The sequence below is a fragment of the Tenrec ecaudatus genome, chromosome 5 (genome assembly GCF_050624435.1).
Source record: "Tenrec ecaudatus isolate mTenEca1 chromosome 5, mTenEca1.hap1, whole genome shotgun sequence".
NCBI classification, from domain to species: Eukaryota; Metazoa; Chordata; class Mammalia; order Afrosoricida; family Tenrecidae; genus Tenrec; species Tenrec ecaudatus.
This window is the reverse complement of record NC_134534.1, coordinates 13001387-13015314: the sequence shown is the minus strand read 5'-3', so window position 1 is coordinate 13015314 and position 13928 is coordinate 13001387.

The following is a 13928-nucleotide window of genomic DNA, read 5'->3' as shown; positions in this document are numbered from 1 at the left end:
AGAGCCACAATCAATTCATATTGTGGAGGAAATAGATATCTCCCATATTGTCTTCTGGATGCCCTAATCCACTGCCATGGGGTCAATTCTTACTCACAGTGAACCTGTAAGTAGTAGAATGACCTTTTTAGGTTTCTGAGACTTTAAATCTTTACAGAAGCAAATAACCTTACATTGCTCCCACTGAACGCATGGTAAGTTTGAATGCCTGACCTTGTCAGGCCAGTACACACGTTCCTGAGTACCTTGTCTGCTTTTTCCTAGGTAAACTCCTTGACTCCTTGGTCCACTACAGCATCTTGATCTTCTAGTCAAGAATGCCTTAGAAGAAAGTACGTGAGCTCTACCGGTAAGCCCCTTGAACATGTCTTTAGTTTTTTCTTGCATTATACTAATAGTTTGAGAATAGAATTTTAGGTTGAAAATACTAATGTTCAGCATTCCTCTATGATCTTTGAATTTTGTGAGTTGTACTTATTAAGGCTTCTTGAAATTTTCATTTCTAATTGATATCTAGATGTTACTTTTCTTTGAGCTTTGTTTTATCCCCTCTTCTGAATGCTTTTAGGGGTTTCTTTCCTCCACATTCTAAAATTCCTTAGGCTGTGTGTGTGTGTGTGTGTGTGTGTGTGTGTGTGTGTGTGTGTGTGTGTGCAGACACAATCTGGAAATGCGTGTTCTTCAGTTTGATTAAAATTTTTTTTGAGTTTGTGTTTGGACAATGATTTCTCTTCAGGTTAACTCCCCCTATCCCCCCCCCCACCTCATTCTACTCATTGACATAGTGATTGAGCACGTTAAACACTTTGGTGCTAACTGAAAGACTGGAGGCTTAAACCTTCTGGGGCTCCCTAGCTTTGGAGCATCAACAAGACAATTCTCCTCTGACTGATAGTGTCCCTGTGACTTGGCATCAAAGCAGTGACAGGGAGTTTTCATAGAACACTCATTATTTGGATGTTGGATTCCCCATAACAATTATCTTTTTTTTCTATATCTCACTTAATTTTCCACTCTGTTGTTTTTTTGCTCTGTTTTGTATGAAATCCCTTTAACTTCATCGCTGTATTTTTTTATTAAATTTTAGCGTTTTATTATCAGAATTTTACGTTCTGTGGATTCTTGTTTGCACCATTACATGTTTTATTGAGGCAACATTTCTCTCAGAGTATAAGTTGTGGTTTAGGTTTTATTTGTCTGTTGCTGCAGGCACTGGTACCATTTCATCTCACTTATGTTTGTTGTGTTTCTGTCTTTCATTGCTGAGATGTCTAGTTAGATTTAAATATCCACACATAGGAGGAGGCTTTGAAAAATTCATGGGAAAATGGAGTTAAAAGATAATGGAAGATTTCCTCGAGCTCCTTGAAGCCTTCTTGTATTTAAGAGAACCCAGATAAAGAGGATGTGATAGTTCAGGGGACAAGGCAAAGGCCTGTTAAGTGGGGAGCTTCATTATAAGGTGACTCACCTGGTGCGTTTTGGAGGAAACACGCCACTACCACTCCTATCGGGTATACATGTCTGCAGATCTACTTTGCTCCAGGGGAGCCATTTCTGGGGAGGATGCTAAAATCACGTTCACTGGGGACTGAAGTTTGACTGCTGGTGTATTTATTATTGAAGAGGGAAAGTGGGCAGCAGTCTCACTTTTCAGTATGAAGCCTTTCACGTGCTAATCTTTTTCAAAGAATCAGTCTCACTCTAATGCAGCATTTCCCAAGGTTGGAAATACCGCCCCCTAGGGAGGGGTCTGCTGGAATGTTCTAAGGGGCTGCAAAGCAGACACCTACACTTTATCTTGGATTATGGGCTATGGCACAAATGTCTTTAATGTCCATGGGGCACTAAGCAATTTTTTTAAAGGGGCCAGTAGGTCCAATATGTTTGAAAATCTGTGCTCTAATCCATTCTGGCTGTCTCTGAGTTCAGAATATCTATGGTGAGGGTCACTTTCTTAGCCAGGTCTTTGCAAGAAGAAGTGGGAAAAGGAGTTAATTGCTTATTACACCATCTTCTAACTAATTCTTTACCTTTTGAGAAGTTCAGTGATGCTAATGGCAGAGCTTCTCTGAGTTTCTTAAACTACACTTGACTTGTGTCGACACCCTAAAGTTAGTTTGATTATCTTGCTTGAATCACTTACAGTTGATCATCAATTGAGTCAGTTACAGTTGATAATAATCCAATTTCCAGTTGGTTGATTGGCCTTCCATGTTCTAGTGTTGGTATTCCATCCTCTCTTGTTGGTTTATGTCTTTTAAGCCCCGTTACTCTCCCCATACAGGAATAAGCATGTGTTTTGAATCCACCAAGTTCAGCATGAAGTTCCTTATAAAGTCTCTAGCTTACTCCAATAGAGCAGCCGTCACCATATTCTCCCAGACCCAATCTCACCATGTACATGTGGTTAAACCAGTTACACTGGGTGACTGCCAAGGAATTAGATGATCTAAAGTAATGTAGCTTAACTTAGTTACTTTACTTCATATCCACAACATATCTGTTATTAGTCCCAGAATGAGAAGGCTAGACATCTTAATTTAGAGAGACCCACTGTATTCCCAATGCCCCAGAAAGAACAAAAGTCATATCCTGGTCCTTCCCCTGGCCTACACTGCTGGGCCAGGCCTGGGTTGCAGCTCCCAGTCCTGTGGCCTCCAAATGAAGAGGACATCAACTCACTGGAAGGTGATCAGAAAATTGTGGAGTCCAAGAACCACGCCATATGAGGAACAGCTGAAGGGGCTTGGAACATTTGACCCGGAGAGAAGAAGTCTTGAAGGAGCGGGCATCACAAGCTTAGAAGGCTTCCAGGAAGCATAAAAGGGATTAAGCATGAGACAACATAGTCCTACAGGGAAGAACCAGGGACACTGAGTGGAAGTTAAAGGGCATCAGGAAAGGAGGATTTTCTAGTCTTGAGAGGGATACATTGGTAGGAAAAATAAATCAAGTGAGATGCAAATGATCTATTACCTGGATGTCACAGGACAGTTTCTACATAGAAAGTGCTATTTAGATAGTAAGAGGAATTCACGGATTTCCTATATCACAGGCTTAGGAGAAGGTCAGGTAAGGAGAAATACTTCATCATTTTGGGGGGCATTTTTTACTATCCATAATTCTTTATTTCATATGGTCAGTATCTATGTTTTTCCTCAACTGTATATAGGATGAGAATAGTACCTTTCTTATAGAGTTGTTGAGAGGATTAAATATTTTATCCCTTGTTTTGTAGTAGATTATGTGTTGGGCTGTTAATCACAAGGTTAGCAGTTCAAAACCACCAGCCACTCCTCCTCAGGAGAAAGATGAAGCTTTCTACTCAGAAACCCACAGAGCAGCTCTATTCTGTTGTATGGGGCCCCCGTGAATCAGAATCCACTCAAGTTCAGTGAGTTAGTTTTAAATTTTAACCTATAACCTGCTAAGAATGATGTCTGGCACCCGATACACAGTATGAACACTCCATATTAAAGCCCTGCTATGTGCTAGACTTAGCCTTTATTTAGACCTCACTACATTCCTGATGGAGGCATGAACAAGTTCATTTTAAAAATGAGAAAACCGAGCCTATATTCAGTATCCCAGGCTGCTGTGGCTCTCAGTTCATTATCTAAAAAAACAAACAAACAAAAACATCTCACTTGATAATTGACAACAAGGAGATCAGTAATCCTATCCTAAATATGGGCTCTTATTTTTGAGAAAACAAGCCCCTTGTTGAATCCTGAGATGGCTGCCTCTTTCCCTCCTTCCCCACTCCTCCTCTTGCGTACAGGGACATATGACGTGCCCCCTGGCCTGCAGGGTTTGTTGACAAAGGAAAGTGCAGTTGTTCTTGTCCTTAAGTTGAGGTAAGTTCAAAGGAAGGGGCATAACTGGAATGTTCTGGAATGACCCTTGAGGTGTCTTGTGAGTCTTTACAGGAGAAAGAAAGGTGTTACACAGTTACTATGTATAGTACGGGGCCCCCTACAGGCCATGGAGCCCCTCAGACTTGCTTTCTGATTGCTATCTTTACTAAGGGTTCATTCCTGAGATCAGCAGAGCCAATTCACGGACTCCAGGCAGAAAGAGAAATCTATTAGAAGGCGATGCCAGTGGTTATCAATGGTAATGGAAATCATCTTGATGGACTTCCTATTTACTCAGAACCTCTCGACGTCATACATTGAATACTGTGGTATATCATTAGCCAGGGCATATTTAATCATGTCATATGCAGGTAAAAGTTGGATATTTAAGGAAGAATAAAGAAGAACTGACACAGTTGAATTTTCCTGTTAGCGAGAATATTGAAAGTGCCATGGGCTGCCTGAAGAACACAGACCAGTCTTGGAAGAAGTACATTCAGAATGATCCTTGGAGGCAGGAGTGACAAGACTTCTCGTGCACTTTGGACATGCTGTCAACAGAGACCAGTCCCCAGAGGAGGGCACCATGTTTGAGAAAGCAGTGGGGCAGCATGAAAGAGGAAGGCCCTGGGGAAGATGCGGTGAGACAGTGGCTGCAGCAATGGGCTCATGGTGAGCAATGGTGAGGATGGTACAGGCCCAGGCAGCATTTCGTTCTGTGGCATGTGGAGTCGCTATGAGTCGGAACCAACGCCAAGGCACCTAATGCCATCTCCAACACCCAATGTGTGCATTGGGGGCACCATGTACTTTTCCATTCCTCAAGTCATAAGATCATCACAAGATGCAAATAGTCATTCTAACATTCAGAAAAACACGGAGTGTAACATTTACATTACATGAACAATTTCCTACGAGGATGTAATGACGCTTCCAGGGAGCTATCCAGTCAGCGCTCAAGGCTGGAGCATCCAGACATCACACCCCGGACATCTGTCTTTGAGCAAAACAGAGAAGTTATTAGCAACCCACAGAAGCTGCAGTGAGGAGCAAGACAAACATGGCGTGAGTATAGGTAATTGAACGGTGGGTAAGCCTGGGTTACATACTCACCGTTCGACCCCTTAGTTCAAACCTTTAACTTCTCCAGGTGTAATTCTTTCATTTATAAAATGGAGCTGACACTGCTCCCCCGACAGTGAGGCCGATGCTTCAAAGGGCATCGCGGATAATTGGCACCTATGGTCTTGCCTGGCAGAAGCCGAAATAAACCATCCTTCATCCTTTCCATTCCTGCCCTTTATGGCTTTCTGTCACCACACCTCCCAACAGGTGACCCTCGGTCTCCACCCTCGCCCTCGCCACCCAAGTTAGCATTTGGAAGTTGACCTGCAAGCAAGTAGGATTCCAGAAACTGCCCAGAAAAGAAGGCATTTGAACGGGACCAAAATGAACTTCAGTCACTGCCAACACCAGATGATTTCATGGCGCCATGGCTTTCTGTGTCTTCCATTGCACTCTGCTAGCTCCAATCTTTTCGCTGGAAAATTGCCTATTAAATGATGCCCTTGGCACCAGAGTAGTCGCTTTCGACCTTTTCCAGGTGGCAAGCTTTGGTGGAAGGGTCAGGTAAAGTCATAGGCCTTGGAAGTTTGCAAAGATCAGGCCCCAAGGCTGAAATCCTCAGAGCAGGAAGGACATCACAGACACACTGCCCACCTGAGAACTCTAGCCAAGGTGGATGTCTTGAATTTGTAGCGTCACCAGCATTTAATGAGCCACGTCAGCACTCCGTGGAACCATGGAAAACAAATGTTACAAACTCCCATTAAACTGTCGAACACTTACTCAGCGTTTCCTCGACCTTCATAGCTGATTATCAATATATATAGACACACACACACATCTACACATAGATATCTTGAAAAGTTACTCGGCGAAGTAGAAAAATGCTTGACAGTTTAATGAGATTCGGGTGAAAGAAAATTCTGTGTTTTAATGTTTTGCAGGCAGGAGAAACAACTCATCAAGGATCCAGAGACTTATTCAGTTTGGCTATATTCTTATCATATTTTCATAAATTGAGAAGAACAGATACAGTTCTCGGTCACTAAAAACGTTGCAGTCGGATAGATTGGCCATTCCATCTTCATCCACTCAGCTTCATGCAACTGATCCATCGCGAGTGTTAGGTCCTCTGCCTGCTGTTAGTTAGTGCACCTGATGCTCCCACCAAAGACTATTTAACCAAGCAGCATGTCTGCATTCATGGAGACCCCACATTGGGCAGAGTAAACTTGTGTCCCAGGGCGCTTGACGGCTGATTTTTTGGAAGTGGTCAGTAAGCCTTCCTTCTGAGGCACTTTGAGGTAGACGTGTGTTTCTACCTTTTTATTAGCATCTAAATATGTTAACCCTTCAAACCACCCAGAGACTCTTCCACACACAGGGCTGGCCCTCCCAGCCAGGGGCCCTGTGCAATAGTAATTGTGGAATTCAAAGATATTCGAGGGAGTGTGGACCAACTCATAAATGAAGGATCAACTTCTTTACAAAGAGGATGATAATGTTCTTCACGGGCTGGACAAATCAATTAGATGATTCACAGGGAGAGCAAAATCATCCAGTAATGGTTGTGGCAGTACCTTGACCTGCAGCCAAGAAGTTCAGACCAGATTCAGAAGAGGACATGGAACAAGGTAGATAGATCTTGCTGATGTCAAGTAGATAGTTCTTGGCTGAAAGTAGAGAATACTAGAGAGATATTTACTTGTGCTTTATTGACCATACCAAGTTGTTTTTCACTGTGTGGATCATAACAAACCTTGGATAACCTTGAGAAGATTGGGAACTCCTGGACTGTGCTCATATGGAACTTGTACATAGGTCAAGTCAGTTGTGCAAACAGAACAAAGGAATACTGCATGGTTTAAAATCAAGCCAGGTGTGTGCCAGGGAATCCTCTTCTCACCACACTTATCCAATCTGTACGCTGAGCAAGCCATCAGAGAAGCTGGACGGTAGGAAGAAAACTGCGGTGTAAGGACGGCTTATTACCTGAGATACACAGGTGATACAACCTCGCTTGCTGAAATCCAGGAAGACTTGAAGCACTTCATGATGAGAATCAAGGGAGGGCTTCAACACTGATTACAACTCAATGTAAAGAAAACTCAAATGCTCATAACTGGGCCAATACGTAACATCCTGGTAAGAGGGAAAAGATGGAGTCTGTCACAGATTTCCCTTTGCTTGGATCCACAATCAGTGCTCGTGGAAGCTGCAGTCAAGAGATCAAATGACGAATTGCACTGAGTAAATCTGCTGCAAGAATCTCCTTGAAGCATTCAAAAGCAAGGAGGTTACTTTGGGGACTAAGGGTGCGCTGGATCCAAGTCATGGTGAAAGTTGTACATTGAATAAGGAAGACCAAAGGCGGATTGATGCATTTGCATTATTGTGCTGGTGAACAATATTGAAAGTACTACGGACTGCCCAAAGAACCACCCAATCTGTTTGGGAAGAAATATAGCCAATGCGCTCCTTAGACATAAGGCTGGCGAGCCTTCTTCTCAGATAATGTGGAAAGACCAGCTCCTGGAGAAGGACCTCATACTTTATAAGGCCGAAGGGCAGACCAAAAGAGGAAGGCCTTCAACAAGACGGAATGGCACAGTGGCTGCTACTGTGGGCACTCTTAACAACTCCCGTGAGGGCGGTGCTGGCCTGGGCTCTGACTGAGAACTGGCTCTCAAACACCTGGCAAAAACCACGATGACCATGGTGCTATGTGAGCTAGTCCTCAGGTTCGGCATGTTCAGCAGTTCTACCAGCTGCTCTGAGAGAGGAGGATCATGCTCTCTGCTCCATTAAAGATTTACAGTCTTGGAAATCCAATACAGGTTCACTATGAGTCAGAATTGACTTAACTTCTGTGTCATGTATATGCTATTATAAGTGCTTTATATATATACATTAACTTTCAATGCTCATAACAACCTTAATAAGCAGTCACAATTAATGTGGGAAATTAAAGCACGAAGACTTTAAACAATTGCTTCAAAAGTGGGAAAGCAGGGTCGTAAACCCAGGAGTCTGGCTCCAGGGGCCATACTTTTAGATCTGCTGTCCTGAGATGAGCATTTAAAGGTCAGCCCAGAAAGTTACCGACACAGATCAGGAGCACCTGGCACACACTATATCAAAGGTAAAGTTTAAGCAAAGAGTTAAAAGTGCTTCTCATATGTTGGCGGATTCTCTCGTTTCCCCTGTGCATTTCTCAAATTAGATGAAAGTCGAGAAGAACGAAAGGAGAACAGATCTGTAAAATCATTACTGCAATCAGGGCTCGGGACGCAGGAGTATTTCTTTTTATCTGCTCACAGGACTGGCTTGATTCTTTGGATACAGGGGCCAGTCAGTTCAGCTGGATAACATTACAATGTTTGTGTTACATTTTTGTTTTGTTTTAGTTGTTAGTTGCCTGGAGTCAGCCTGGACTCCTTGTGCCCAAGCTGTGCACCTTAGAATGCAATGTTGCTCAGATGGGCACCCAGTTCCAGGTAACTGAATGTTTCCATCTGCCATTGTGGCGATAGCGCAGTGCCTTCCAGCCCTAGGGCTCCTTTCCCAGGACTACACTGGACACGATTCTATGAGGGTCCCTCAGGTGTTCCTCAGTTAATTTTTCGAAACAGGTTCCTAGGCTTGTCTTTATAGTCTGTCTTCATCTGGAAGTTCACTGAACCCTGTCCACCATGGTTGGCTCTCTAGGTATTTGATCTGGGATGTGGAATGGGCTACAGCATCCTAGCCACACATAAGTCATTACACTCAAACAAACTGTCGGCTGGGTGGTGAGTTCGATCTTTCTATCTTTCGAATCAGTTTTCTGACCACTTAAACAATGATGTTGTGAACAATGACACTGGCCCACCATATTTTTTCCAGACATTTTCAGGTTCAAAGTAAATGGAGAGTATCCCAGTTTGGGTTATTTGAATCCACATTTGACCTGGAACTATGTATAATATAAGCCTTGCTATATTTGTTAAGATGATGTATTGAAGTATTGGCTGTAGAAATGTAAACAGTTACTTGCAACTAAGCTGAGTTGGGGTAGAGTTGTATGGATGGAAGTTTTCCGAAAGCTTGTGGGAATTAACAATCGGGTATGGTACTTGGATGCGAAGTTGATTTATTAGTATTGGAAGGGTTCATGAGAAAAAAGGAAGTGAGAGGTTATGAGAGAATGACCCTCCTAGAACCATGGATGGGAGAATTGCTGCAAATGTGTATGTTAGTTTAGTAGAGTGGAGAAAGAATTGGGATCCCATGGGCCTAAGCCATCCACCATGGCAGCTACTCATCAGATGTGAACCCTTGAATGCGGCTACTTCTAATTGTGCTATGCTAAAGTTATACAATGCCCACTGGATTTAGAGTTAGTATGAAGAACGATATAAAGTAGCTCATTATTTTTCTATTGATGCACATGGGGTCACCCTGGATGGGAACTGACTTGATTTTTTTCCCCCCTGAATTTAATTGTGCCTGATGTGAGCCCTAGGATCACAGAGACACTTTGCCTGAGCACAACCAGTTAAACCAGTTGCTGGTGAGTTGATTCTGACTCATGGCGACCCCATGTGTCTCAGAGTAGAATTGTCCTCCCCAGGCTTATCATCAATGACTGAGTTTTCAGAGGTAGCTTGCCAGAACTTTCTTTTGGGACTCCACTCAGTGGAGTTGAACCGCCAACCTTTCGGTTAGACAAGCTCATTACTGTATGCACCACCTATCGGTGCCTTCCACACAGTTAGATGTGGCTTTTACAGGGAACCCGATAGAACTCTAAAACTCCATGTGCTGATAGTGCACCGGTTTTGTTTTTTGGTTGTTGTTTTGTTGTTTTTAACATTCCTGATAGGCCAAAACTCCACGATGTCAGAGGCAGCTTTCCCCTTCTTTGAACTCCTTGCCCTTAACAGAATGCCTAGAACATAGTAGGAATGTAATAGCAATTTAATGGATGAATTCATGACTTCAAGAGCAAAGTGGCGTTAGAGAACACATAGATCAGCCACCATTTTCTGTTAAGAGCTTGTCTTGGCGTGACTCTTGAGAGATTTCACCACATAGAAATTGAAGGGCATACGAAAGTATCTTTATTATAGATCCTTAGTACAGGATGGAAGAAGTGAGTCTAATAAAAGGACTATAGCGCCCCTCCATTGAGGGGTTCTTATGATCCAGGCCTAAAAGCTCTATGTATCTCTTTATAGCTCCATCGGAGAACTCAGTTTGGTGCATGTTACTTTCAATATCATTTCCTAGATTAAGAAACTGGGGTATTAAAAAGTCAAGGTACCAGCACCAATGGGCCAAGTTAGCAAAGGTAGAGTTAGGACTGGAATCTAGACAGTCTGACTCCGGAGTCCATTCTTTCAGTCATTGTGCTGTAATTACATTTCAATTAAGCTGAATTTATCATTGGGAATGGGATTCATACTGGCTCTTTTCTGAACCCTTCGCTCGTTTGGAGGATGCGTGTTTGTTCACATAACACACATACACAATTCTTGCAAATGCAAAGAACTTTCTCAGACTGTGTGCCTTACTTTTATAACAATTCTACCTAATTTATCTAGAAAACCGTCAATCCTAGTCAATGTGTGGCAAAATAGACCATACCAGACTCTAACTATAAACTTTCATTGCTTTTTTACTACATGTAAAAAATTTTTTCCTGTCATGCCATATGCATATGCAACAAAAAGTGAAGACAATTTAAATGTCAAACAAGAGGAGGAGTTAACAAAATGGAAAGGATTCTATAAAATAGCATATTAGACACTATTAAAATCTTAAGTACTAAGAAATTACTGCCAAGCAGAAAGACATCATGATAACATCACATCTTTTAAAAAATAATATAACTCTATTTGAATTAGTATATCCATTTTGCATAACAAGATGTTTGCAAAGAATGTATACCACCACAATAGCGCTGTATGTATCTGAAGAGTGAGGTTAAGTGTTTAAGCTCCTTTCTGCCTCCCTTCTCTCCCCTCCTCCTCCTCGCTATCCCACAGGTTCCCAAACTTTGCAGTCCCATGGGTTGTGTTATGCCCCTCCATCCCCAGGGACACACGGCTAATCCTTCTGTTGGAATCTCCTTCCTTTCCCCTGATTCTTCCTCTCTCACTCCAGTTGTCCCTCAGTGTACACAGGGGATTATTTCAGGACCTTCATGAATACCCAAATCTGTAGACACCCAAGTCCTTTATGTAAAATGGGGTTTGTACAAAACTTATGCACATCTTCCTTTCTACTTTAAATCAGGAGTAGGGAATGTCTGGTCGGAGGGCTATATAAAGTTCCCAGATCATCAATACTAGCTAACATCACATGCCTCACTAACAGGAAGCAGTTCCAGCTATCCTATTAGAGGTGAGTGAATGAAGTGTTTAGGTAGTATGGCCTGAGAATGATGTTATAAATATACAAATGGCCCTTGGCAGAAGAAAGCTTCCCCACCCCTGCTGCTAAATGATCTCTAGATTATATGTATTTACAATGCAAACTATATGTAAATTTCACTTTAGCCTTTGGAGGATTGCTTTCACCACTGAATTTATTTCTTTCCTTCTTTTAAAAAATATTTTCTACCCAAGAGAAGTTGAATCCTTGGGTGTAGAACTCACAGATATGGAGGACTGACTTTGTATGTATAAAAATAGTCTAGATAAGTTATAGAGATATCTGTTCGATGTAAATAAATAGTCCAGATAAGGTCTAGAGATAGAAATATCTGTTTGATGTTTCGGTTAGATGTCTCCAAGTCCATTCTAACTCATACCAGCCTTACAGACAACAGAATGAAACACGGTCCGGTCCTATGCCAGTCTCATACTTGTTATGTTTGAGTCCATTGTTGGAGCAACTATGTCAATCCATCTTGTGGAAAATCTTCCTATTTCTTCCCCACCCTCTACTTCACCAGGCATGATCCACTTCTCCAGGGACTGGAGTCTCCTTAGAACATGTGCCGTGTGTTCAAGACTAAGTCTTGTCATCCTCATTTCCAAGGAGCATTCTGAAGTATTCCATGGCAGATTTCTTGTCCTCTGGTAGCTCATGGTACTTTCATACTTCAAGGATATCAGTTCTTCTTCAGTCATTCTCAATGTTCAGCTACATACCTACATAGTGACTGAATATACCATGCTTGGGTCAGGTAAACATTAGTCCTCAGAATGACAACTTAGTTCTTTAATGCTTTTAAAGAAGTTTTGTAGCAGATTTTTCCCAATGCAGGACCTCATTTGATATCCTGATTACTGTTTCCATGAGCAATGGTTATGGTTCTGAGTAAAATGAAATATGGGTATTAAAGGTGCTTCAAAAAAGCTTGTGGAAAAATTCCATTTTCTTCCATTTTTCTTTTTCTACTAATATGTTGAAGTCCTCTTGTAGATATCCCAGCTGCCATTGAGTTGATTCTGACTCATAGCGACCCTATAGGACAGTATAGAACTGCCCCTGTGGGTTTCTGCGTCTGTAACTTTTAATGGATGTAGGAAGCTCAGCTTCCTCCCAAGGATCAGCTGCTGGTTTTGAACTACTGACCATGCAGTTAGCAGCACAATGTGCAACCTGTATAGATCATAACTAAAAAATGTGGGTAGAATCACAGATGGTGTGGTTTGTGAAAGCCATCCTAAAGAAGTGACACTTGAACTGAAATGTTATGGCAGAAAGGGCCCATCGAAGGAACATTCCAGACAGAGAAAAAAACAACCCAAGGCCTTGTGAAATGAAAAATGATGAATCCTAGGCATTCACAGATGATAAGGGTGGTAGAACCACAGGGACTGAGAGTGAGCCAGTAACATGAGAAGACGGTGTACAGATAGGGCACTGGTCAGGTCTTACAGTTAGGGCATTGGTATGAACAGATGGGTGCTGAGACCTGGCATATTTCACAGATTAATAGCTCACATAGATTTCTCTCATAAAAAAGCGTCATTATCTCCACCCTTTCTAGGAGGGGTGGAGTAATGTGTCTTGGGCTCGTCTGCTGCTCAACATGGATCCAGAGACAAAATTCTAGCATATTCGAGTATTGAACCCACCAGCTATGGGGCATCTCAAAAGTGAAACTAGATGTGCTAATTGTAAGTTAAAGCAGGAGGTGATTTTACACACACACACACACACACACACACACACACACACACACACGAGTGGATCCTGCCACAGGATCCTTACTTTTGCTTCACAGGCTGCCCTTTATGGAAGTACATTTGCTCTGCAAAGGCACAATCATAGGTCTGAGTTCATACTGGACTCAAGATTATAGTCTGGAGTGATTCAAATTCCAAAGAATAGGGAACCAGGAAGTTGATCTGACTCACCCTTGCAGACATTTAGAGTTAAATGTAAGTAAAAACATTATGGCAATTATAGATAAAATGCATGAAACAGGTTTGCATGCTGGAACCAGAAGCAAACTCACTGCCATTAAGTCAATTCTGACTCATAGCGACCTGTTGGCAGGAGAATTGCCCACTGTGTGTTTCTGAGACTTTAACTCCTTATGGGAACAGAACACCTCCCATTATCCTGCTAGACACACATAGTGTCTGTGTCAATTTTGGGTCAAAGGAAAATTAGTCTCCAGGACCTGAGTGAGGGGGATGAAGAAGCAAAGAATGTGAAGTCCAAGAGCACAATTAGAGAAGACGGGAAAAGGGAAACCCAGAGGGTAAGTCAGCCTAAGCACAGAACAGAGAGAAGATGAAATTAGCTAGTGGAGAGAGTGGGGGCAGGGAAGATGCCCAAGAGTTGGGTTAGGGCCTTGGGAGCAGGTGTTTCACACATGTGGACATGCTCCTGGCCAGAAAAGAACCTGTGATGGGCACTCACAGGAGAGCTTTTTTGAAGAAGAGGGGTTTACATACGACAGTGGAACCTAGTTCATAATTCAGTGATGGAATAAAAGGCAGAGATTGAAGAGCAGATCTGGTCGAGTCCACATTTCTAAATATTTTCAAGACATCCATC